Below are 27619 nucleotides of genomic sequence, written 5' to 3'. Positions count from 1 at the left end.
AGATTCTTTTTTTTTTTATCGAATCTCTCCTTATGGCGGTGACTTCGAAGCCATATGACAAGGTCGGTGAAGATCATAATCAGACTCCTCCCCAGACTAGACTGCCTCTCACTTAACCAAGGAATCCAAGTTCTTGTGAACTGGTACATGAGGAGTGTTGATTTCCTTGTAAACCAAGTGACTTTATCCATCACATCCACACTCGTTACCACCGCCACCACCACCACCATCAGCATTACTACCACCATTGTCACCACTACTACCACCACCACTACCACCACTATTACAACTATTCGTATATGGACGTCACTATTGCCATCATTACCTACACCACAACTACAACCACCAACGGCAACGCCAAAAGACAACGCCCCCACCACCATCACCAATGTCTCCATCACTGTCTCCACCATATAGACCCTTACTACCACCACCACGTCCTCCACCACCACCATTACCAATATGACCCCCACCACACCACCACACCCTCACCACCACCACCACCACCAGTGCCCGCTGGTCCACACGACACGTCCGCCAAGAACAAAGCCAGCAACTAACAATATAACCACAGCAGGAGAATGGCCTGTGTTGTGCAGCGAAAACCATTGCATTATCTCCAGTATCTTACAAGGCTTTCCCCTCTTATCATCAGATAAGAAGGATAAGACAAACTCCTCAGACGAAGTGAACAATAACAATGAATTCAGCGCGTATATGATATGCATCTCATGTAAACGAATAAAGAAATTAGTGTTCACTGAAACTAATGGGAATCTGAGGGTGAAATGAAAGCAACGAAATATATGAACACCTCCTGAAAGTGTTGACGTTTTTCCTGTGCAAGAGAACGTGAGGTGAACGGATGCACTCTCTGATAATCGTAAATCCAGTCGCTAATTTCGGCAAAAAGATGCAAATCTTCTTGTTAAACAAGTATTTCATGATAAGAAACTTTCCTAATTGGACATTTTCCTATTATCATGAGTAGTAAACCTTCCTCACTTTGAAGATTAGAACAAGGAGGACAGAACAAAAAAAGTGAAAGCTGTAGGGTTCTTTTTTATATATTTTTCGTATGACTGAGACGGTGTGGGTGATGGTACGTTCAGTCTGGGAAGCGACGGTACATCTCCCACGTCTTACAGCGGTGTTAGGGGCGGCGGGAGTGCATCTGCCAAGTTCTACAGCAGTGTAGAAGGCGACGGTTAATATGCTACGATCTACCTTAGGACGACGATACATTTACCGCGCCAGACAACGGTACATCTGCGGGGTCCTACGACGCCGTGGCAGACGATGATAAAATCTGCTAGATCTTTCAACAGAGCAAGAGGGAAGGTAACACCTGATAGGTCCTATAGCAGTGTGTGTGTGTGTGTGTGTGTGTGTGTGTGTGTGTGTGTGTGTGTGTGTGTGTGTCTTTTTCTGGCAAGGGTGCATCTGCCAGGTCTTACAGCTGCGTGGAAGGCGACGGTTGGCTGCCTCAGTCAGCTCCTACAAGGATTGAATTTTGCAGTAGGTATCTCTTACAATTAAAAAAAAAGAATGGCAAGTCATGAAGCATCGAAAATAGAAAAGCAAAATTTTGATATCATGGACTTTATGTATATATTCCACAGAGAGAAACTTGAATACAGTGAATGACAAGGATGACATTATAATGAAAGAATGAGAAAATTATCATTTACGGTGCTAAAATCATCATCTTCAAAGACAAAGCGAGCATTTTCTTAGGGAAGTTATCATGCTTCATTGTACGATTGATTTGCTGGAAGACAAAATTGTTACGTTCAAAATTGAAGTTTTTCTCAAATAGAATTGTTTTGTTCAAGAGGAAAGTTATTACATCAAAAAATTTCAAAGGGAAAGATACCACCTTTAGAAGAAATCATTTTATATCTGTTAAGACCTGAACCCACCTGAGTTTTCTGTTCAGATATGACCTGACCCACGTTTTCTGCAAATTCTCAAAAGGACTTTGTACGTGCAGATGGAAAGCTATCATGTTTAAATTGACGGATAGTTCTGATGGCACGATTACAGCTATCACAGGTGTGAGGGGCCGCAGCATACTGACCCCAGTATCAACTCCTTTAACCAAGGGATGTGCTCAAATACTCATAAAGAAAAAAAAAAAAGTTTTTTCCGAAAGAAAATCTCTCTCTCTCTCTGTCTCTCTCTCTCTCTCTCTCTCTCTCTCTCTCTCTCTCTCTCTCTCTCTCTCTCTCTCTCTCCCAGCCACTATTCTAACAAGAGCAGCGGCGCTCCCGGCTTTATTAACGGTCGAGAAATAAGCAAAATGTATCTAAAGAAGAAACGTCGTCTTGTAAGGGGAGAGATATTTTCCCTACCAGTATCTTACTCCTTAGGAGAAACTTGTGATCACGAGGCGTAAAATCAGCAGTGACTGTCTGCTTACTGTGGCTTTCCATCAACTTTTTCATTTTCTTGTCTTGTCAAAATAAATGCACATGCCTCCTAACAGGTCTCACTTCATTCACTTTGCATCGTTCATCTTTGCTCAGGAGATGATAACACCAACCGGGTGATGTTGATTACATGCCCTTCATCATCTCGTATCACAAGCTTTGTAATTATTCCCACAATCTACATCAGCAAAACGGGCAAATGAACATTTGCCCTTCGCCCTCAGTAATGCATGAGTCGTGGTGGATCTGAAAGGGATAGTTCTGTTTCGCCAGGATGAGAAATTTACATAAGGGGAAAATAAATGAGATGGACAATGAAATCAAAGCTATGAAAAGTTGAATATATATATATATATATATATATATATATATATATATATATATATATATATATATATATATATATATATATATATATACGTTAATTTCTTTTTTGTTCATTTATGTTTACTTATCTATGAACGTGCGTTTATGTGAGTTTCAACACAGGTCTTTATCTCTTTTTAAACCTATTCATTTGCTTCTCTTCAGCGCTTTTTGTGTTTTGAACTAATATTTCATGCATTCAACCACCAGCGTTTCTTTTTTTCATTGCGTCTGTCTGTCCAAGTGTGTGAACCTTCTATTTCCTTGGATATCTATATTATTCTCCCCGATCTACCGTTTTAACTGTACAATAACCTCCCCTACATCATCATAAAATCTACATCATCACTTTAATAAGTCATCTGGTTGAGTATATGTAAATTTCAGAGAGGTAATTATATCCAATGAAAGCTCAATTTGTATTATGTCAAAAAACATCCATAAATGCTTTGATAAGTTAAAATTTAGTATGAGTGAGCCAAAATACAAGAAAATCGTATTTAAGGACAAAAAACATTACAATTTAGTTGAAAATTGCATAATTCCTCATTATACGATGATATGAAAATATGTCATAGAAAACGAGTCAGCGCCGAAAAATCTCAGGATGCGACAAAATGTATGGCGTTTTTGAAATAAAAAAGTCCCCCCTGATTTTTTTTGAAAAATAATTTTCTAATGCATTATTATCATCAATAATGCTATTATTACTATTGTTATCATTGTTGCTATCATTTTTATCGTTCTCATTACCATTATTATTATCATTATTATCATTTTTGTCATTATTATTATTATTATCATCATTATTATTATTATTATTATTATTATTATTATTATTATTATTATTATTATTATTATTTTTATTATTATTATTATTATTATCATTATTATTATTATTATCATTATAATTATCATTGTTATTATTATCATAATTATTATCATTATTATTATTATTATTATTATTATTATTATTATTATTATTTATATTACTATTATTTATATTAATATTATTATCATCATCATTACCATTGTTATTGATTATTATTATTATTGTTATCATTATTATTATTATTTTTATTATTATTATTATTATCATTATCATTATATCATTATTATTATTATTATCATCGTTATTATCATTATTATTATTATTATTATTATTAATGTTATTATCATCATTATTATTACTATCATTATTATTATTATTATTATTATTATTATTATTATTATTATCATTATCATTATTTTTATCATTATTATTATTATTATTATTATTATTATTATTATTATTATTATTAGTGGTAGTAGTAGTAGCAGTAGTAGTAGCAGTAGTACTATTATTATCATTATTATCATTATTATCATTATCATTATTATCGTTATTATTATTATTATTATCATTATTATTATCATCATTATTATTATTATTATTATTATTATTATTATTATTATTATTATCATTATCATTATTGTTATTATTATTATTATCATTATCATTATCATCATCAATCATTGTATTTCCAAGGGGCTTCTACAGCTTCAGGTCTGCGCAACACTCAGTAGTAGGGACAGGATGGACTCGGAGTCATTTGAATCGAGTTTTTAGACGAGATTGTTGTCTGTTTTGTCAACTGACGAAGATGCAGCCTCACGAAAGGTGACGTTTCACTTGCAGTGTAACTTCAAGCATACGACTCCGGTAACATAATATAATATAATATAATAATATGTTATAAATAGAAGGTACTGAGCATAACACTATGTACAAATGATTGCTGCCAGAAGGTATTCTTACTTTTAGATAAATACGATAAGTGTTGATAAGACAGTGCAGAAAACTGCAGGAGGTCGGGTTAAAAGAAAATGCCGTCTTGTCTGACTCAGAGCGGAAAGGTCAAGATAAAACACGACTTTACAATCAGCAAGATCTGAGAACATAATCTTGCTGGGAAAGATATAACCAGCGACGGTGTTTACGTTCGGTGGAAAAATAAAGATAAAGATAGGTTGACCTGGGAGGGAAAAGAGAAAGAGAGATACTAGGAGAATGAGGGAGAGAGAAAATCAAAAAGAAAGGAAAGGAGAGTGCATAGGAAAACCAGTCAACAGAAGGCCCATTGGCCCATGATGAGGTTATATGCCAAATATGAAGGAGAGAGAGAGAGAGAGAGAGAGAGAGAGAGAGAGAGAGAGAGAGAGAGAGAGAGAGAGAGGAATGGGAATTAAGAAAGTGCATGAATATGCACCTTCGTTGCCCCCTTACTATGTGTACCATCCCGGCAGACGCCGCCATGCAGCTGTTCACAGTGACCATAAAGCCTTGTAATCCCCAGGTGCAGGATACGCCTCTCGAGATAAGGTGTGCGATCCTCCTTTATGTTCCAATAAATTTGGGACACTTCGCCCACGAATGTTTTTAATCCTCTTTGCCTAATTAAGACGGCGGCGGTATTTTGCATAAAGGCTTTATTCATAGATAAGAGTTCCATCTCGTTCCTACTTTTGAGCTTAACATTTTCACCGATTATGGACACGCATTCTGTTACTTCTTTATTTCATCCTTAGTCCTTGTCGTGAGATGTAAATCTCCTCCCTTGTTTGCCAGAGGGATTTCTCCCTCTCTTCAGGGTTCATAGAAGTTTCGGAAGCTTCGTTCAAACAACGCCCCAGTTTACTCCCATAAAGATGTGATTTGTGGCGTCATCACAGCAGAGGTACTAGTAATATTGGCCCTTCTGATATTATCCCTTGTAGATACTTTTATTTCATCTGTCCACAATCATCGGAAAGCAGTTATAACTGCAATGATTGTAGAGATCTGTATGTAAGAAAAATCGATTGAAAAATTAGACATAGGAACCTAAGTATTCCAGTTTAGGAGTTCTTTACTTTTGTTGTCATAGAAGTGGGTAACGTGGTGAAAAATATCCTTTTTTGTGTGCGTGAGTATGTGAATCAATTGAGCTTCTAGGAAGGAGAGGGCGAACCACATAGAAAATGTGATCATAGAAAAGAAAAATAGAGAAGAAAGACCGACAGAAAATGAAGAAGAAAGTACACATGAGAGGAAGTAAAGAAATCAGCTAGGAGATGAAACTGGCAATTGATACACTACACTACTTGAGACCTCACAAGCCAGACCTTCAACTGAGAAAGGTCGAAAGTCAAATCAAAAATAAAAAATAAAAAGCAAATTGAAGTGTTTGGTAAAAATTATATATAAATATATATATATATATATATATATATATATATATATATATATATATATATATATATATATATATATATATATATAGAGTGTGTGTGTGTGTGTGTGTGTGTGTGTGTGTGTGTTTATTTATCTTTATATGCCGGAGCTTGTGTACCAAACCCTGTGAAAAATCTTTTGACCACAGGGTTAGATAAACGTTAAGGACGAATTTGTAGACACATCGAGTTATAAAAGATAAAGAGGTCGTTCTGTCGACCATCACCATCGGTGATCAAACAAAAAAAAACAGTCGATGAGAATTCTGTTGCGAAGACAAGCTTTAGAGAGAGAGAGAGAGAGAGAGAGAGAGAGAGAGAGAGAGAGAGAGAGAGAGAGAGTAACTATCACGAAACCGTGTGGCAGCGAAGTTAAATAGATGGGTGATGTGAAAAAAAAAAGAGAACGAGTCCTCCCGCGCGGTGAATGATAAAAGAAATTACGCAAATATTTATGGGTATTTGAAATTAGTGGTGTTTGATGTTGTCGTAGATAATTATTTGAGGGGCATGATTTACAACGGAGAGAGGCAAAGCCTCAGAATAATTACAGGTTGAGGATGGGAGTTGATCACTGGAAGGATAATGTCTTGTATGTTTGTATGTGTATATATTCCCATACATAATGATATAGACGATACATAATGATAGACTTACATGACGCAGAGATAGAAAGACGTTATGGAAATGATATATATTGCACGGAAAGTAGATAGTGAGGGGATTATGCCATCTACTCTTCGGCGTGTGAATAATATCTTTTGACGGGGCAGAGGATTTTGCTGCCATACAGATTTTGCCATGATGTGGAGACGAAACTGGTAAAGATGTTTCTGGGATCGAGAGAAGCCACAAAGATGAGAGGACGCTCTTCAAAGATATGGAGATACTTTGATAAGGAGACGATGATTAAACTAAGTCTTATGTTAGAGATAAAAGGTAACAGTCTGTGGTTTTGGAAATGTCTGTGATATAGACGAAGCCTTGCCTTAAGGATACAGGCCTGTTCAAGAAACAAAGGCCTGGGAGAGAGACAAAGATATGTATAGAGAATAAGACCTGTGTTAGAGACAAAGACATGTATTAGAGAGAAAAACCTTTGCTAGAAACAAAAGCCCGTGTTAGAGTTAAAGGCCTATGCTAAAGAGAAAGTCCTCTGATAGAGGCGAAGTCCTGTTTTACAGTTAGTGGCTTGTGTTGAGACAAAGACCTGTGTTAGAAACAAATGTCTGCTTCAGAGACAAAGTCCTGTGTTCGAATAAAGATCTATGTTTAAGACCAAGGCCTATTAAAGAGAATAAAGAGAAATTCTTTATAAATATGTTGTTAAGGAGAGATGATGCTCCCTTAAAAACAGGCACTGCTAGCATTGAATGATGTTGGCTAAGTATCTTTTTCTTTGAGGGGTGATGACGATATGTCGAATGAAATCTTGCAGGAAGAAGAGATGCTGAGTAAAATGAGATAGGAATATAAATGAGTGTTTGAAAACAGAGATGCTGCTGATGTAAAGAAATGTTGCTAGAATTACAAAATTGTAGAAGGATCATTTATACAGAGTTTTTGATGGGTATGAAAGATTTTTCGAAAATGCTGCTAAGATGCCGCTGAGATAAGAATGATAATTGTGATATGCAATCAGTTATTTGATTGTACCCCAATATTTTCTATCATAAGAAACGCTACAGACACCAAGGGCTCAGGTGTCGTCGTTACAAGCGGGATAAAGTATCACACAGGATTTTCACTTTTGCAAGAGTCACGCTCTACCGTTCTTAATCTGGCCAACACCAACAACTGATTCTGTGTTTAATGTGACACCTTATGATGTAGATTTGACAGGGTTCATGTAGTGGAAGCAGGTGGTACAAGGGGAAAAGTTCTACATACGTTTGCTTTGTAATATCACTATTATCATAGCAGGGGACATCGCAACCACTTATGTAATTATAGCTCTTGATATACCAGCAAGGGGAAGCTTCACGACACATATAAAACAAGAATACATATATATATATATATATATATATATATATATATATATATATATATATATATATATATATATATATATACACACGAAAAGAGAAGAACTGTCTCTGATGTTCCTTCAAACAGTATGGAAAGAAAATTCGACGTGACAGTACATCATCACTTATATAAGACTGGAACACTACAGGGAGGCCGCAAAATTACAGGTAACTATTCAAATATACTGCTGAGAAGAGAATACCCCCCCCCCCCCCACCCACACACACACACACACACACACATACAGGCAACTGTGCAATGATATTCCGAAAAATGCTTTATGACACTGACAGAAAAAGGAAAAAAATAAGTGAATTAGATTGGAAATATGTCGGGCGGTAATATATTATCTTCCTAGTTTTCTGAGAGGCAAAGAGATAAGGCTGGTCCATACATGGAAACGTTACCAGGAAGACCAGGTTGGAGAAGCCATTTCTGGTCATGTTAAGGACTACTCAGAAGAGATCGGGTCTTCATAAGACAAGGATCCGGTTTAGATCTGGCGGTTCTGCCCTGCCACACGCAGAACTCTGAATTGTACATCTAGAAGGGCCACTTTTCCTTTTTACAGCTTCTAATCTGACCAAACACTTAAACAAATTTATTAGTCTAATAATTTATCCAGACTCATCAGAATGTAAGCAGACAGTAATATGTTTCAAGAACAATCATGATGATTATTGATTCAAAAACAAGCCATTTTTTTTCCTGTCAGTTTCACATTCGCTCTTTCGTCATACTTTCTTTTTACATTCTTTCAACATGGAGTAGGCATTTAGAGGAGCGAGCCGGAAAGTAACAAAGAAAGTAAGGGAGTATTACTTCAAATAACCAAAGCCACGTGCATTAATGGTACCCATGTATCATAAACGGCTTGACAATATCCGAAGCAAAAGGTTAAAACAAGAGGAAAAAAAACTGTTCATAGAAATCTATTCTGTACGTGCATCCCTGGACATGCATCAAGTGGGCCCATGTTCAAGTCCTGGACCTGTCGGGCAGGTCTCAGCTAACCCAGCTGTTCTTCCCTCCTTTTGAAGTTAGATGATGAATTTTCTTTTGTTATTCATATGTCAATATATATATATATATATATATATATATATATATATATATATATATATATATATATATATATATATATATATATATAATGTGACATAAAATGCAAATTTTTGTCTCCTAACAACAGGATGTTTATAAGTATCTAATCTCCTTAAAGCCAGCTTAACTTTGTTCAGCCAATTTACTGTGACAAATTACTCTTTGGAGCCTTATCTCTGCGGAGAATATTATATTACAGTGTCACCTTACACACAGTTTCTTCTGTTGGCTATATCCTCCAAACAGCGCCCAGTTTGTACATTCATATGCTATTTCTTAGAAGTCTGATGCACTCAGTTTTCAATATCTATTCTTTTTTATTACTTTTTCTATTTCTCTACCGAGTTGTGCTGATTCCTCCTTACGATCCCCTCCCTATTTATTCAGAGTTACTGAAGTGTCTGTGAGATTCCTACTCTCGTGCAGTCGTATTGCATGACCGACTATCATTTGTTTCCCCACATGTTTAATCAATTCTCTTTCTTCATTCTGCCCTTCCTTCATCTATGTATATGGACCATCCATTTCCATATCTAAATCTGGTAATCTCAGTGCCCTAAATAATTGTTTAGTTGATATGTACGGTTATATTACAACTTATTCTTAGAGGGAAATATTTGGCAATTTGATTATCTTATGCTTCTAGGTGGTGATCGTGGTCACAAGGACCTCTAGGTTTGTACACAGTACCAAAAATGTCAAGGATGTGGGTGTGTATTGAATAGCCAGACAGCCAATGTGAACTAAGAATCCGAGGGGTCAGAGGTCAAGGAGAATGAGGCTCTTGAAGACATGAGAAGGAAAAAAAGATCGAAGCCTTTCAGATACGAACATGACAGATACGACCATGAGATGAGGAACATGAGAGTAGGAACAGTCTTTAGGCAACATCGCTCCAAGAACACTTCTCATTAGTGGGCGACACAAAGGCAAAGATCTTATCCGTATAGAGCGTAAATGGTCGAGAAAAAAAGAGAGGTAAGAATAATATCAAGATTTACAGTTCTGTCATTTGGCATGGATGAGGAAAAGCAGAGAGAGAGAGAAAGAGAGAGAGAGAGAGAGAGAGAGAGAGAGAGAGAGAGAGAGAGAGAGAGAGAGAGAGAGAGAGAGAGACAGAGAGAGCAGGTTACCTAAGTATCAAAATCCAATTGACGACCTGTGGACCTCCTTCAGTATCATCCACAGTTATAATCTCGTCCTTGGCTTTTATGCTTCATTCTTTTTTGACGTTCTATTCACTCACTTCACACTGTTACGAAAACTTACAGAACCCAGTTAATCATCTTTTCTGGCAATAGATAAGTATATATATATATATATATATATATATATATATATATATATATATATATATATATATATATATATATATATATATATATATATATACATACCAAAAAAGAGGAAAAAATGGCCACCTTAAAGAAATCCGGACGTATGTGATTGTCATGAGAAAACAAGACATATTGACCAAAAAATGATCATGTTGAAGATCCAAGAACGTCATATCTAAAAGGGAAGGAATGATCATATATCTAATAAGGTTATCCAAACAGCATCAGATCGCACTATGAATGATATGCCAGCAGCTACGATGGATTCTGGAAAAGTTCCTCTGCACGAAACAAGTAAAAAGACCTTTACCATCTTATACCGTCGATCCTCCTAGTGATCATGAGTCGGTCTGTGTTGAGGATCTGTTGCAGACGAACAGTTAGCCGGTCAGTGAAGCACGACTAGGAGTGAAAGTGTCCAAATATGCAAAGACTAAGACTGGTAAAGAAGAATTGTACCGGGTCTCCGACGCCTGAGTAACCAGCCATCTCCGATATGAATGATTATCTTAAACATTGCGAAGAGAAACTCTAATCCTTGCTTAACTTTGTAGCATGTACCAGAAATACCATCCATTTACCGCCGAACACCTTTAGACAAAGAACTGATGTCTTTCTTCTTTTTGTGACTATTGAGTTTATCAATGTACATCAAACTTCACCAGAACTGGTGATACGTACCTGCAGTCAGACACCATCAGCAACAGCATCTGACCACTGAGGCATTACGGACACAAGATGACACAGTTTGTGTCAGAAACACGTACTCATCTTGATAACGTAACTAACTGCTACTGTCTCAGTCGATCCTGAGCTCTGTCGCCCAACTTTTTCTGTCTTATACGTCCAATGATCATGGCCACTTATCCCAATCCATCAGGGTCGGGCCTGTATGCCAGAATATATATATATTGGTTACAGCGCGAGTGTTAAGTCGCCTTCGGTGAAGTTCTGCTATTGTCAATAGACAGAAAGTACCATTTCACACCGAACTAGTCCATTACATCCCCACTCCTGCAAGGAGGACAGCGTTGAAACTACATTTATTCACAAAGAATCTGGAGTATGGTGGGTGTTCAATTACTTGGATCAGGATTTGAACCTGGGGCTTCAAAGTTAACGGCGCTGACCAGTACACCATGTCATTCTTATTTGTGCACTTCTCTAATTTGACTTCTACATAAACATACTTTATTGATGTAGACTTAGTAACGAATTATTAGCACCACGATATTTAGAAATTATGATATAGAGAATAGGGAATTTGCCCATTTCGGAGCAATCAGATTAATACTGTGTCAATATTGGCATACAACTCGTCCCTTTTAAGGAGTGAGAACAGGTTTGCAATAGATTACATGTAATTGTATCTGATTGCGAGATTTTGGCGAGCTCGCACACATGATCATCAGACTTCCTTGCGCATGGCTTGACCCTTGACCTCTGCACGCGATCACTGTTGACCGTAATTATTCTGGGGTTCATGATAACACTCAAATTATACTCCCCCAACAGTTTAGTCCGACGTTCGTTATTACTGGAAGTAAAGTCCATCGTAAAGAATAATGGCGACAGATAATTCAGTAAAGTGCACTCAAGGACGAACAGAGAGAACTTTGTGTAGTTGCTCATCTTTACTAAATATATAGTTTTAGGATCTCTACATATCGACGCAATTTGCAAGGTGTAAACTAATGGTCAATGAATGCAGGTAATTATCTGTGTAATTAGAACTCATAGAATCTAGGTTTCCAGGAGATGGGGTGCTGTTAACAGTAGCTTTCCAGTGAACTTAAAGGTGAGTCCTATAAGCGTTTATGGAGTTTGCCTCATGGAAGAACATTAGTCATGGAAGCCGGCGGAGTAGGCGACGGTAGGGCAAGACGATGTTCATGAATATTTTGAAAACTGCCTTCGTGAATCTCAATGATATTTTACAGTGAATTATTGAACCGGAACAAACTTATATGAGGCTTGATTTAAGATAGCAAGTTTATTTTTTTTCTCATCTGAAGAAATTCAAAGAAGGTTTTCATGCATTTGTATGATCATATATGAAGTCTTCTCAGTGCATTTATTTCTAATGATTTAGTGCCGAGAGAGTTTGCTAATTACCCGTTACAGTGCAGAGAGATAGATGAAAATGTAAGTCATCCATAAAATTCATTGAACCGAAGTACAACAAGATTTATCTTTTATCTTCCCTCGTCGCTTTACCTTATATCTTTGCCCTTAGTTTCATTTATCTTCTCTTTCTCTTCCGTGTGTTGATATTGGCCACCTCTCCTCTTAATATTCGGAAATTTGTTTCCATAAGGTTTGGTCTACCCAATCACGAAAATTTTTCTTATATTTACCGATTATTCGAGGACCTTAATCAAGTCTTATGGAGCTTACAGAACCTCCTTTCGCGACTCTGTGTTGCTCTTCAGAAAGCTCACGCCAAAGTTTCACTCATTCTCTACCACTGTCTTTACTCATGTCCCTCTTCTGCGTGTTGGCCTCTTCCTAAAGGTGCTCCGCTTCATTATGTTATTAGATTACGTCTTATGGCACCGTTGGTCGTTCTTATCTGACCATCACATAATGCTGCCATCCTCAGCAGACCCAGAAGGCAAAGACACATTGTTCTTTCAACCTAATCCATTCTTCCGAACATATCTCCCCTTTCTAGCTTCTAAATTCTAGTTTCCCATTACTCATCCTTCTTTCTTCTCTCACCGGTTTTCTGGCCATCTCTTCAATCACGTCGTGTCATGAGCAACGAGGCCCAATATGTAAGTGGTTTCTGATGCTGTTAAGACGAGGTCAGACCATTTCGTCAGGCTCTTTCGCAAGGCAAGCCTTCCGCGTCTCGATAAGTCGTTCGTGGACAATTATAATTATCAGTTTCTGGAACTCTTCATACATGACGGTGACAATGATGCATTCTTCTTTCATCTTCCCGTTGCTCTCATCAGTGAGGGAAATTTAGGTACGTGTGATGAGATATGAGTTCAAACATTAATGTGAATTTTCTGTTTCCCATTTTCTGCATTTCTAGATATTCATCAACAATCATTATCTTTACTTCTGTTACATTAATGATATGGATAATTTGACTATATTCACACATCAAAGTATTGCCTCGGGTCTTCTTGATCTGCCAGTAGATAGATAGAGACATGGAAGTGCCTTGACCTAGCCTTACCGTTGTGCAACACAACACATCGTTAATCAAGGCTTACACGGCCAGCAGTGGGAAGATAGACGCCCTCCTGCAGACTCCCTGTTAGACGCCCTGGTAACCTCTGCTCCACTTCCGTCTTCTCCTGATGTCCACTGTGGACGGGCTGTGGCGTCCTGAAGGTGTTAGTGCCATACGAAGCTTGGCTCGAGGGTTTACGGAGATGTTAAGAGATCTGGTAAGAGCTCCACTTGCGAATCTGATCAGAAATTTCATACAGAAATCATCACTTCGGTAGAAAAGAATGTCAAGTAGATAAATGAATTATATACATATATATATCATTATCTTACCCATGATCCTAGGATCACATATCATCTTATATCTCCACTTCAGGTTTCCAGATCTTGTGGTTTACCCTTGAGTGCCGTCAGTATTGTGCTGTGGTCCGGGAGGTTCTTCCTGACCGGGAGGCGTAACTTACCGTCATGACTAACGGCACTTCTGGCAGCCAACTGGCGTGCCTCAGCCCTGCAGGCACCACTGCCGACACCTGGGGTATGCTCACCAAGGATCTCCACTCCCTGATGTGTTGTGTTATGAGTGAGTTACCTTGACGTACTGCAGCTGATGCGTGTTTGTGTCTCTCTCTGCCTTCTGGGGCGTGACTGGAGCACGTATCTTGCTAGGGGGGGGTGAGATCTTTATATAGGATGGTAAATGTGTTTCGGTTTTCTTTTCATGTACATTGTGGTTTGGTCTCGTCGGTTACATATGCCTAAAAGTTTTACATATGATTTATTTATTCATTTGGCATTTCTTCTACCGAAGTGATGATTCCTGTATGAAATTTCTGAGCAGATTCTCAAGTGGAGCTCTTACCAGTTCTCTTATCATCTCCGTAAACCCTCGAGCCAAGCTTCGTATGGCACTAACACCTTCAGGACGCCACAGCCCGTCCACAGTGGACATCAGGAGAAGACGGAAGTGGAGCAGAGGTTACCAGGGCGTCTAACAGGGAGTCTGCAGGAGGGCGTCTATCTTCCCACTGCAGGCCATGTAAGTCTTGATTAACGATGTGTTGTGTTGCACAACGGTAAGGCTAGGTCAAGGCACTTCCATGTCTCTATCTATCTACTGGCAGATCAAGAAGACCCGAGGCAATACTTTAATGTGTGAATATAGTCAAATTATCCATATCATTAATGTAACAGTAGTAAAGATAATGATTCTTGATGAATATCTCGAACAGCAGAAAACAGGGTACAGAGAATTCACACTCATATTTTCACTCATATTTCATCACATGTATCTAAATCTTCCTCACTGAGGAGAGCAAAAGGAGGATGACAGAAGAATGCGTCATTATCACTGTCATGTATGAAGAGTTCCAGAACTGATTATGATTGTCCACGAACGACACATCGAGTCGCGGAAGCCTTGCCTTGCGAAAGAACATGATGAAACGGTCTAACCTCGTCTTAACCTCGTTACTCATGACACAAAGTGAATGAAGATATGGTTACAAATCCGGCAAGAGAAGAGAGAACGAAGCATGATAAATGAGACTAGAAACTAGAAAGGGGAGATATGTCGTGGAGAATGGATTAAGTTGTGAGACAGAGAACAATGTGTCTATGCCCTCTGGGTCTGATGATCATGTCAGTATTTTGTGATGATTAGATAAGAGCATCCAACACTGCATTAAGATGTGATTCAATATGACATCGAAACAACGATACCGTGGGAGGAATTGAGTCATGTGGATGAGAGACAAGAGTAAAGACGAAGGTAGATTACAAAAGACACTTCTGCGGGAGTTCTCCTGAAGAGCGTCATTGAAATATAAGTGGAGCAATAGTAACCTTAAGGGCCTCAGACTGTATGATCATTGGCTCCATAAGTTGCCAGGGAAAGTCTTCGGAATGGAATTGAAGGAACACATTCGTAAGAATACTTAGAACATTTGATTAGCAAGGGAAGAGGAGGACAAAAATCAACCATATTCGACCAAAGGAGAAGACTGAAGCGAAAATGAAAATAAAGAACTACTGAGTTGTGTTGATGAAAGATTAACTTGGATGTTCCACTGCTGATTCATGTATCTACTTAACCATTTACGCTGAAACATTAATAGATTTTTCTCGGTATGAGAACTGTAACCTAATATTTTTTCACAGAAAAAAATTAGGAGTACTATTCTTCTCATTAAAAATCGTGTTGTAACAGTCTTTGGAAACAAACTTTAGATCGCAACTGTATTCAATAGCAAACCTGGTAAACAACTTGCTTACATTCCTTGTCAGATGATGACATACTCGACTGTCATTTTCGTAGACACCACACTTCCTGATGTAGTCGTTTGCATACATTACTATGTTTATGTCAAGGTGCAATTGCCGGGACGAAGTTGCAAATATTTTTGGTCTCCAGTATAATGGAATACAAGCAATTCTCACTACAGAACTACCTTTATTTTTCTGTCTCAATGAATCATTTATTCATTTATACCACAGATCATTATGAGATTTCTCGATTTATTTCTTTTTCTGAAATCCACATCAAACAAATACGTGTTTGCTTACAAGAATTACAACAGATTTAAGCTTATAAGATTTTTTTTTCGGGTTAGCTGTCACTGAAAAGGCAAAAGAATTTTTTTGTAATTCAGTTGACTGCATTGCCTTTAGCAATGCATACTTAATATTACATTCCAGCCAAATGTTTTATACATGAACATAAATTATAAAGATCCGAGTTTTGATGATAATAAAACGGACATCGTTACTTTAGTTTGCATTGCTACGGGTCTCTCACTAATGAGCAGGAATAGCCTATACCAAAGTATATCTGGTGCTCATAATGGGGGTATTCATATGCTAAAGCACTGGAGGTTGTAACCAGACGATGTTATGAGCAGTTCCTTCACCTCTGAGGGTGAATAAAATGGAATGCAGACGATTTCAGATAGAACAGGGGTTTCTATATGTATCTGTTTATATGTTTTTTTCTTTTCGCTATTTTTCTTTTTGTATATATATATATATATATATATATATATATATATATATATATATATATATATATATATATATATGAATAACAGAAAATAGTGAAAGAAAAATCAGTTGCCTTAAGTAAAGAAAAGAGCAGGAAGGAACCACGTAAATTAAGCAAGAGGAAAACGTAATTTAAGGACCATGAGATCTCTTCCGTGAGTCAATAATCCAATTAAACTTTTCCTCTTTTGGCTTCATGGTGCCTAAGCGTCACGTGTTCAGTCTTATCGCATGTGAAGAAGTGGCAATACATCGTTTGAATTTATCCAGTCAGATCTCTCGTTCCCTTATACCCATTTGCCTTCGCGTGCTTTCTCTCTGTGAGACATTAGCATAGTCCCCGCAGGACGTGAAATGGCCAGATCGTAAGTTTCGAAGATGGAAGCGTCTTGAGAACAACAGACTGTAAATCAGGCTCGCGTGATTTTCGGACACAACTTAGCCTTACGGAAGGCTAAAAATGGCCTCTGCCGCCATGATGCCGTTGGGTTCTCGTCTCCAAGCGACGGTTGGACCTTTACTGCCCCCAGAGCGGCGTCGGGGTCCGGGGAGAGGCGATGGAGCATCGTTGATAAAACTAATGGCGGTGATTATACCCCGGGCGTTATAACAATCCCCGATGGGGTCATCACAGACGTGGGTCAAGGCCAGGTCAGGTGAGGCAGGAGTGACCCTGCCTCACCTGACCTTTCGTGACCCAAGTGGGTGAGCGAGTTACGACCTGGTACACTGTCATTACTCCCACGACGCAGCCGCTCACAAACCACTACTGTCTAATTTGACTTACTGCCCGGGGTCATGACCTCTCAGGCCCATATTCAGGGAAATTACCGAAATCGGGTGATGAAGTCACGATGCGCCGCACTCGACGATGTCCTCGTGATGTCCCACACACTCTTCTTGTGTCACGAACTCAGTAAAAGCGACCAAGAAAATTCTGAATGTAAAACTAAGACTTGAAAAATAACACGTTTCTATATCATTTGCTGTTCTGGGATATTACAGTTCTCCCGTATTTACCACTTCTCTCCCCTAATTCACGAACAAAGTCTCGTGAAAGATAAAGGAAAATACAGTTGTGATAACAAAGCTGCTAATAATAAAACTTTTTTTTTTACGTCAACCCTGCAAACGGAACACGAAGACTATTCTTTGAAATAAGGAAAGCATCACCATTTAATAAGATAGGATGAATAGACTAAGGAAATATCAAAAGGGCAGCATATATGTATATATATATATATATATATATATATATATATATATATATATATATATATATATATATATATATGTATATATATATATATACATTCTCTTTCGAAACGCAATACCTAGCTAACTCAGTGAGCTCGTGACCAGAGTTCCACGCCTGATGTGCAGCCAATCTTCGAATTTATTACGCTACAGAGGATTTCACTAAAATCAAACCGTTTCTTAAGATTACGTTAATCTACAGCACTTAACTTTAATGGAGAACACCAGATAGATTTATCCATTAATTCCTTTAGCACGACGGTACGATCCTCGAGCACGACGACACAGCCCTGAAACACGAAGACACGACCCTGAAACACGACAGTCCTGCCCCTTGGGTATGATGGGCCCTGGCCACGAACCTGACCCTCGTGGCTCAGGTCAAAGGGCGCACCATCATACCCAGGAGTCGTACCACTGTGCTCAAGGACTGTATCGTCTTGAGCGAGGGACGAAAGTATTTTTTGAGATGATGGGAAATAGGGACATATAGTGTCTGGATGTTACAGGAACAGGAACCCTGTGATGGCATAGCTCTGGATTTCAGCAAGTAACCATATCTTAAAAAGACGTTCATGACTTCTCTGTGGGAGGATGAAGGTGTGGCAGTGAGGGAGTGGCCTTGCCTTAGGGAGCAGCAAGTGACTAGTCTTGTTTTATGTGAGAATGAGTGACCTTGTTCAGGGAAGCAGTGAGTAACCAGGCTGCTCGAGGGCTGACTGGTCCTGTGAATAGTGAGTTACCTGACTGGTAAGGTGTGACATATGATCATCCTCGTAGAAACAGTAAAATGGGCTAGGAATGAATCCCCCTTTTTCCGTGAGAACAGATGTATATTCTATTCTCTAAAGTAGGTAGTAAAACTGACCGACTATTCTGAAGAGTTGAAAAATTCATCGTGGTCGTTTAGATGAACGGGTTTCTCATCCTTCAGATGAACTGATTTTATGAACGATTCTGTCTCGGTGCACTGGTTCACCCCCTCACAAGAATATTAGTGTATAGTTAATTACAGAAGCCATTAATCATACTGAACTGAGCTTTCGTCTCAGTGAACTAATCTGATCTTGTGGAGAGACGACTTTCCGTCATGTTGGTCAGGCTGTTCTACCATGAGCGGCCAGAGAGCGAGATCGGGAGCAGAGATACGCGTCGTTGCGGTAAATAAAGTTTGTTCATGCAAATCACCTTTCGTTGAGATAGTTTAGATAACTCACGTCTCTGATTTACGGCTGAGTTTTTGCAATGAGCAAGAAATTTACTGTTTTATTTACCTTTTTCTTGTAAACAGACTACGTCTACGCCTGGCCACTTTCTAGGTCTATGGGGATAATTTCACAATCTCCAATGCATTTACTTTTGTTGATTGAATATCATTATACAGTTTCATTCTACATTCATTTACAGAGTCAGAACTTTGTGATAGATAACTTTTCGCTGACAAGGAATGAAGCAACACATCGCTGTGCTTTCAACAGGCAAATTTCACCTCTTTACTGACAACTTGAAGTGTGCTTCTAAGTTACACTGTACCTTGCGTTCCCGTGATGAAACTTGATCCATAAATCCTGGTATTTCCTTAGTGTTAACATTAGTCGTATCTTACAGTTTTTTTTTTTTTTGTCATATTGTCAGAGTCGATGAAAATCTTCGTAATAAACACTCAGAAGACAATGAGAGACTTGTGAGGATTAAGAGAGATAATCGTGTGAGACTCGTTGGATTCGTAAGAGATAGTGAGAGGAAACGTATTAGAGGAATTCCACCCTCGACTCTGCCCTTTTATTTTGCCATCTGCGACACTCAGAAGATACATGGATTGTATTCTTTCTCCACCTACTCCAAAGGGATGATATGGATAAGTTTATTTGTAAGAAAGATTCGCATTGAGTCAGAAATACAATCAAGGAAGGCATGAGACAGACAGGGGACAGATATAGAATAAGTAGGATGAATATATAAAGGATATGAAAAAAATAAAAAATACATAGACTGTATATATGAGAGAACGCTTGAGATATTCGGTTAGAATACACATTCTTTCTCCACCTATTCCAAAGGGATGATATGGATAAGTTTATTTGTAAGAAAGTTTCGAAATAAGTCAGAAATACAATCAAGAAAGGCATGAGACAGACAGGGGACAGATATAAAATACGTAGGATAAATATATAAAGGATATCAAAAAAATAAAAAATACAGAGACTTTAGATATGAAAGAACGCTTGAGATATTCGGTTAGAATACACATAGCAAAAGCGATAACGACGAGAGGATAATATTACTAGTGCATCAAATATACATAAGGAATATATATGGTACATGGGAGGCGAATTGGATATCTGTAAGAAGAGGTTATGATACATGTTTTGGACATGTTAATGACGCGACTAAGGAAAGTCTGATGCATAAACACGTACACAGTTTTCACCACAAGGCAAGTGATTAACAATGAAACTGGCATTCATAGTTATTCTAAACAATTCAATGCTGACCTAAAACTCCTGATTTACATGCAATCATTTGGATACAAGGTCATGGTAAGGGTAATGCTGGTGTCTCCATCTAGACAAGTGAACAGCTCTCTGTCAGCATTTAGAAGATCTGATCATTCTATCTTGATTTCCAATAAATAAGATTTTATATGCGAGTTATCTTACAATGTCACGTACGATTCGGAGTCTCCCACAAAATTGCCTCTGGCAGCTAATAAATTTGATACAGGTTTCTTCTTTTTCTCGATTCTCCTTTAACTACCTAAGTAGCTTAATGGACAGTAATCTAGACAGTAATGGACAGGAGATGTGGCAGTTGAAGAGAATATCTCACCCCACTTCTGAAACTTTGCCTATCCAGTTGGAGGTGCTACTTCAGAGGCCCTTACTAACAAAAGCATCGTCTGTGGATGTAATGTATTTAGATAAGAAAGAAAATCCTCTTTTCATAGGCTCTGATACTACGAGAAATTGGAAACGTAATCTGAAGTAACAGAGGGAATTAGAAAATGAATAGCTTCGTCTTCTTAACGAGTACTTCTCCTGATGATGATTGTGTGATCTCAAAATGATGGAATAATACAGAAAAGAATTGTTGACGTAGAATTAAATCATAGCCTCCTGTCTGAATTTACTTTATCACAATCCCTGAGGTGCAACCCTGAACTGTATATTTCTTGATTAAACTATTTTACGCCTGGAGTCTTATCTTTAAGTGGTCACGAGTTTTATGTTTATCTGGAAGAAAATAAACTGTCTTTAAATCCTTTACATTTTTGAAATGATACTCACAATTTCCACCATTGTTCTGGACATGGTTAGCGTAGCCGTGGCTCCTGTTTAATGGCGTCCTGAAGGACACCTCGCGGCCTCCTGTGGGACGCTAAGGACCACTTTTTCTTGCTCGACCGTGAGGCCACATGGGGAGCGACCACGTCTCCGGTTCGAATCCTTCTTGGTTACAGAACTGTGTTATCTGATATTTTCTGCATCAAACTCCATACGTCGTTACAGAAGGTTACTGAATCACACAAAATGATATGATTACATCAGTGGAATACAGCATTAAAGGAATGTGAATTACTTCTTTTAATTCTGTAAAGAAAGCAAGAGATCAACGCTCGGGTGCTGGAGTAAACTGGAAGCTGTCAGACGTGAGGCACCACTTGAGTTACAGGTGCTTCTTAAAGCAGATGTACATATAACATGTATATGTATCAACCTGTCAATCATAAGTCCATTGGTATTTACAGCGATTAACAGCCGACGGGAAAAAACACAAGCCTATATTTATTCACAGTTAGTACAAAAAGAATGATTGAACCGGAGGTCCTTGTGCACGTCTGCATGTAAATGTAAAACACTTTAAACTGAGCGTATCTTATATTCATCTTGAAATAGACATGATATCAGAATTCAACAGCAAAAATGAAGTCATAGTAATGAAAAATATCAGCTGATGCCAATTTTTTTTTTCAACTAAGAATTGTTCTACAATTGATGTCCAAGTGACAGAGGAACCTAGTGATGATTCTGTGAATGCTATTTTGAAGAGGCTGTTGAGTTTCACACCTGATCAACATTGTTAACGTCTGAGCATGACTCCTTTTTACACAACACTACGAGTAAGAAACTGTCTTGTCCTTGTCGAATTTTCACTTTAAGCTGTTCACTAAGTCGCTGTTGTTTCCAATATACAGTCTGGTATACCCACAAACTCCATGACCTTTCACCTATTTTGTATAGACGTTCGACAGCGGCTGTACAAGATGCTATGGAACAAGCTTGCAAATCCGAATTTTTAAAAAATCATGTTTTGTCAAGGAATCATTCGATGCCTCATTAGTACACTTATTCCTTAGTCTGATTAAGATATTCATGTAGTTGTAGAAAGTATTCATTTGGAGAAGAAAGTAATGATGAAAATAGTATTGTAATATACCAACAAAAGATTAAATCCAACGGTCAGTTACTTTGATTGAATACTTCACAGTCTTACTACCAACCCGAACCACTGCTAACCTGTTTATAATCAGAGTAAGATGATATTCTAACAGTCTGTCTTCACCCAATCAATGAAATATATTAACTTATGCGTCAAATCATATAAATTATGCTTCAAATATATATATATATATATATATATATATATATATATATATATATATATATATATATATATATATATATACATTCATATATATATATATATATATATATATATATATATATATATATATATATATATATATATATATATATATATATATATATATGTATATATATATATATATATATATATATATATATATATATATATATATATATATATATATATATATGCATATATATATATATATATATATATATATATATATATATATATATATATATATATATATATATATATATATATATATATGCATATATATATATATATATATATATATATATATATATATATATATATATATATATATATATATATATATATGTGTGTGTGTGTGTGTGTGTGTGTGTGTGTGTGTGTGTGTGTGTGTGTGTGTTGCAAAAATTTGATACAGATGACTTTATACTGACGCATTGAAATCTTCGGATAACTTTATATTACCGCATTGAAATCACCAAGGATGCGCATTGTTTATAGTATGATTTTTTTCCAATTAATTTGAAACTAATGCTTTTAGCGCCTTGATAGAATTCTAAATGGGTATTCTAAATCGTTATTTGTTATTTTCTTCGTTCTTTTATCCATTAGTGAAGAGCATGACGCAGACAACATAAGCACCGTAATAACAAAATCATGCAAGTGTTTGGCTTACCAGGAAACTTCTCTCGATTAACAATGTCAGTGTGACTTGCACCCTCGGCGTACTCTTAGCGATACGATCTTGCAGCATCATTAATACCACAGAATCTAAACAGCGTTATGAAGGAGGATTAGGTGTCCTGGGTATGGAAGGTACGAATCGCTTACTTACGTAAAATAGAAACTCGTCAGCCACACCTTAGATCGTCGTTAAATAATTCTCGAAATATGACGCTAATAGATGTATCTGTTGGGATATGAAAGAATCAAAATATGTAACTGATAACTTTATGCATATCTAAATGTTAACAACACGACGCGTACTGTCGCAATATGGAGCCCACCGTTGTATCTGCTGGGAGCTATAGCATCATATGTGTAATTGATAATCCTATGTATATCTGAATGGCAAAATCACCAAGTGTATCCTCGAAACTCTAATTCATCCTATCAAGTGTTATCAGTTTCTTCTGACTGTACATCCATTTTTGAATGAGTTGGTCCCTTGTTTCCACATCTTATATTGTTCGTCGGAGTTCTTTCTTCGGGACGTATAATCCATTCTTATCTACAACATTGCTCTGTATCGAAAGCACGTAACGGCCCGGGTATCTTATCATCTATCAACTGGACATTAGGTGTTTTAAGAAGTGAACCCAAGATGACGTAAGAAAAGTGATGTCATCAAGGTCATGCCAAAGTCAACTACTCTTTTGACTAAAGCGAATGCCACTATCGTACACTCAGAACCTCATTTTTCACTGTAAACGTCGCATCAAGAGGCTATTCACTTTACGGCATCTTGGACGGTGAGGGCGAGATCCTAGCGTGTCACCAGGTAATTATCGCCCACAATGGTGGGTGTGGATCTCTGACAACATCACCAACACCTGACCTCGCTGACACAACACCAGCAAAAGGACTCACTCACACCCAACGTACACCTGAAGAGCCGGCGAGTGATAACATCAGAACTGTGGTGGAGATTGAAACATTACATCCACACTCAATATGTGTGTGTATGCTTTAACACTGTAAAGTGTGAATGTGAGGGTAAGAGAAGCTCTTGTTACCAAAAGCAAGATAAACTGCCACATAAGAAAAGAATTACGAGAAATATTCGACTACTCAGCCCCCTTTTTGTAAGGACTGGTATCATGTTGGCAGGAGTCTGGATTAAATAAGAATAATAATTAGAACAAATAACTTTCTGTTATTGAGTTTAGTATTCACAATGAATCAATAGACATGAGAAACTTCATATCACCTAATGCATTCTGGTCTGCTTGAAAGCACATATATACGCGAAGCCTCTTGACCAACCCTCTTAAGAAATGGATCACCGTCAGGTAAAAAAAAGAAATCGTTAACCAGTTGGAACCATGTCAAAGAAAGGTTAGTCATGCAAATGAGCCACCCTCCCACCTTCTTTGAAGAGTGACAACCGCTTAAAATCTTGTACGACATAATGCAGGTGCTTCCACGTACTTGCAGCGTCGTCAGCTATATGTGTCCGCGGTATTTTGATAATTATCATACATCGGCTTAAGGTCAGGTGTCCCACGTACTCATCATCAGACTGAGGCTCGTCTTTTCGAAGAGGCTGATGATAATAAGCTACTAAGGTCATTCCCTCTGCTTGGCAACATACATCCCTGATCGAATCCCAGTCACCAGCGCCGCGTGAAGACACTTCGTTAGATGAGTTCCAAGTGTGTGTGTGTGTGTGTGTGTGTGTGTGTGTGTGTGTGTGTGTGTGTGTGTCAGTGTGTGTGTGTGTGTGTGTGTGTGTGTGTGTGTGTGTGTGTGTGTGTGTGTGTGTGTGTGTGTGTGTGTGTGTGTGTGTGTGTGTGTAAAACCGCTTCCAGCGATGGATATCTATCTATTATTCAAAAAAGATATTGACACTCAAAAACAGAATTAAATTTGCTCAATTGTCGGCAGGACCAGCATATCTATATTACTTCGTCATTTGCATAACTCCTTAGCGAACCTGCCCGAGTGACAGTTTTTGCCCACTGATGTTCAGTACAATAAGAGATACCCCAACATTCTTTCTTATGAAGACGGATTTTGTGGTACCATCTCCGGCCTAGGAAGCAGCTTGATGGGTCATGATGATTATGTTTATCAGGGGGCGCCAGCGAAACCCGTATCTCTATCTTCAAGCTTAACAGCCCGAAGACTTGCACTCAGAGCCAACAAGGCCACTCATCTCTCACCATGTTTACTGGTTCTCCGAGGAGGAAGACGTCCAACGTATGCTCGTGGTTCTTCCTACGTACTCTTCTCATGGTCTGTATTGCTGATTGGAAAGATACGTTATGATTAGCAAATCAGTTAATGTGAAGGACCATGATGACTAGCCTCATTCACAGAAACTGATAACATTTTGAATGGTGACGTCGCAGTGATCTGTGCGCTCTACAACATCTAGACACATTGTGCCACAATTGGAAGCCTGTATGCTCGCTATTTATGCTCGCCCCCTGACACTCGACACGTCTCATGGAACCTTCAAAGGAAGAAAATTTGAAGAGCAATATATCTAACGGTGATCACGGCTCGGATCAGGAAGACCAACAGGTGAAAAATGGCTGAGAGAGAACGACCTGCGACACAGTGACCAAGGCTGAGAGACTTGTGTTACCTGACGTAATCGTCAGAGTTTGTCATTACGCTACCAACGCCAATAGTCTGATTTCTGTACCCCTGTTAAAGTAGGCTGGTTTGTGACGTGCTGACGGCACTGAGGGTCTCAGTTTATTGTCGTCCTGCTCAAGTAGTCATGACTAAGGACTGCTTTCCCCCCAAACACACACACACACACACACACACACACACACACACACACACACACACACACACACACTAATCTGCTCCTTGACCTCCTGTTAAAGTAGAGGTTCTTGTGACCTGCTTCTGGGACTACTGCTCTGCTTTTTGTCCTCCTCCCAAACTAGGGAACTTTCGTGAACTGCTTCTGGGACCATCGGACTGCTTTTTGCCCGCTTCTGAAGTAGGAGCTCCTGTGAACTTCTTCTGGGACCGATGGTCTGCTTTTTTTTTTTATTGTCTCGCTGCTGAAGCAGTGTCGCTTGTTGACCGAGCCAAGTCGAGTGGTAATGGATGCTGCATTACCGAACCTGGCGGCTACCTCATTAAAAGCATTGGGGACAGCCGAGTGATGTACGTTAATGACCTCGGGCGAACCACGCAGTCATCTAGCCATCGAAATATTTCTCTCTCTCTCTCTCTCTCTCTCTCTCTCTCTCTCTCTCTCTCTCTCTCTCTCTCTCTCTCTCTCTCTCTCTCTCTCTCAAGTGAGCATTCTTCTGCCAAATAAATCTATCTTTTTATTTTCCTGGGTGATAATATCATAAAATTACCTCACTTCTTGTACAATGGTACGCCCTTAATATCAGCCCACAAGACATGACTTTTCCTGTGTCCAAGAAGGCAGACGACTCACGATATATAGCAGTGGTTCCCACTATCTGTCCCGTAACACAAACCATAATTTTCGGTACTTTTAGTAAAAAAAAAAAAAAAGACCCTGCGTTTACTATGGTAATAAAATTTCATCATGATTAAACCTTACCATTAAGATATCATTAAGTAGATGTGAAAACTCGTTGTCCAACATAACGTCGAAAGTAACTCACATGTGTTTATGTTTCATTTGCGAATAGAACTTTTAAGACTAACAGTTCGTAACACTTGCATAACTCTCGTTACACTTCTTAGTGGGTTACCGATGTGGAACTTCTGACGTAGGAAACTAATACCACTACTGATACTACTACTACTACTACTACTACTACTACTACTACTACTACTATACTGCTGATGTAGCTGATAACAGGAACATTATCACTACAACTAGTACACTACTACACCTGTCATTGCAATAGAAATTACCGCCTCCTCAGTGGACTGTTTAACAGTTAGATCGCAGAGAAGGTACAAGTGAGGTGGACGCCTGCGCCAGTTCGACGCCAACGGTAGCAGCACCCGAACATCTGTGTTGGTCGATAACCATCCGCTACATTACTATACAAGTACGGCTTTGTTCCGACATGTGTTTATAGGCTTCCTTCATAAATATCTTACAATGGAGATGGTCCCTGTGTTAGCTATAATCATTTGATATATATATATATATATATATATATATATATATATATATATATATATATATATATATATATATATATATATCATTGACGGCTGAATGACGTGACTGATTAGTCCATTCAATTATTATTAAACAGCGACATTGATTTATTGATAAACAGCTACATTAATAGA

Source organism: Panulirus ornatus, chromosome 69, assembly GCF_036320965.1.
Source record: "Panulirus ornatus isolate Po-2019 chromosome 69, ASM3632096v1, whole genome shotgun sequence".
In the NCBI taxonomy this organism is placed as follows: domain Eukaryota; kingdom Metazoa; phylum Arthropoda; class Malacostraca; order Decapoda; family Palinuridae; genus Panulirus; species Panulirus ornatus.
Note: the sequence above shows the minus strand (reverse complement) of the source record.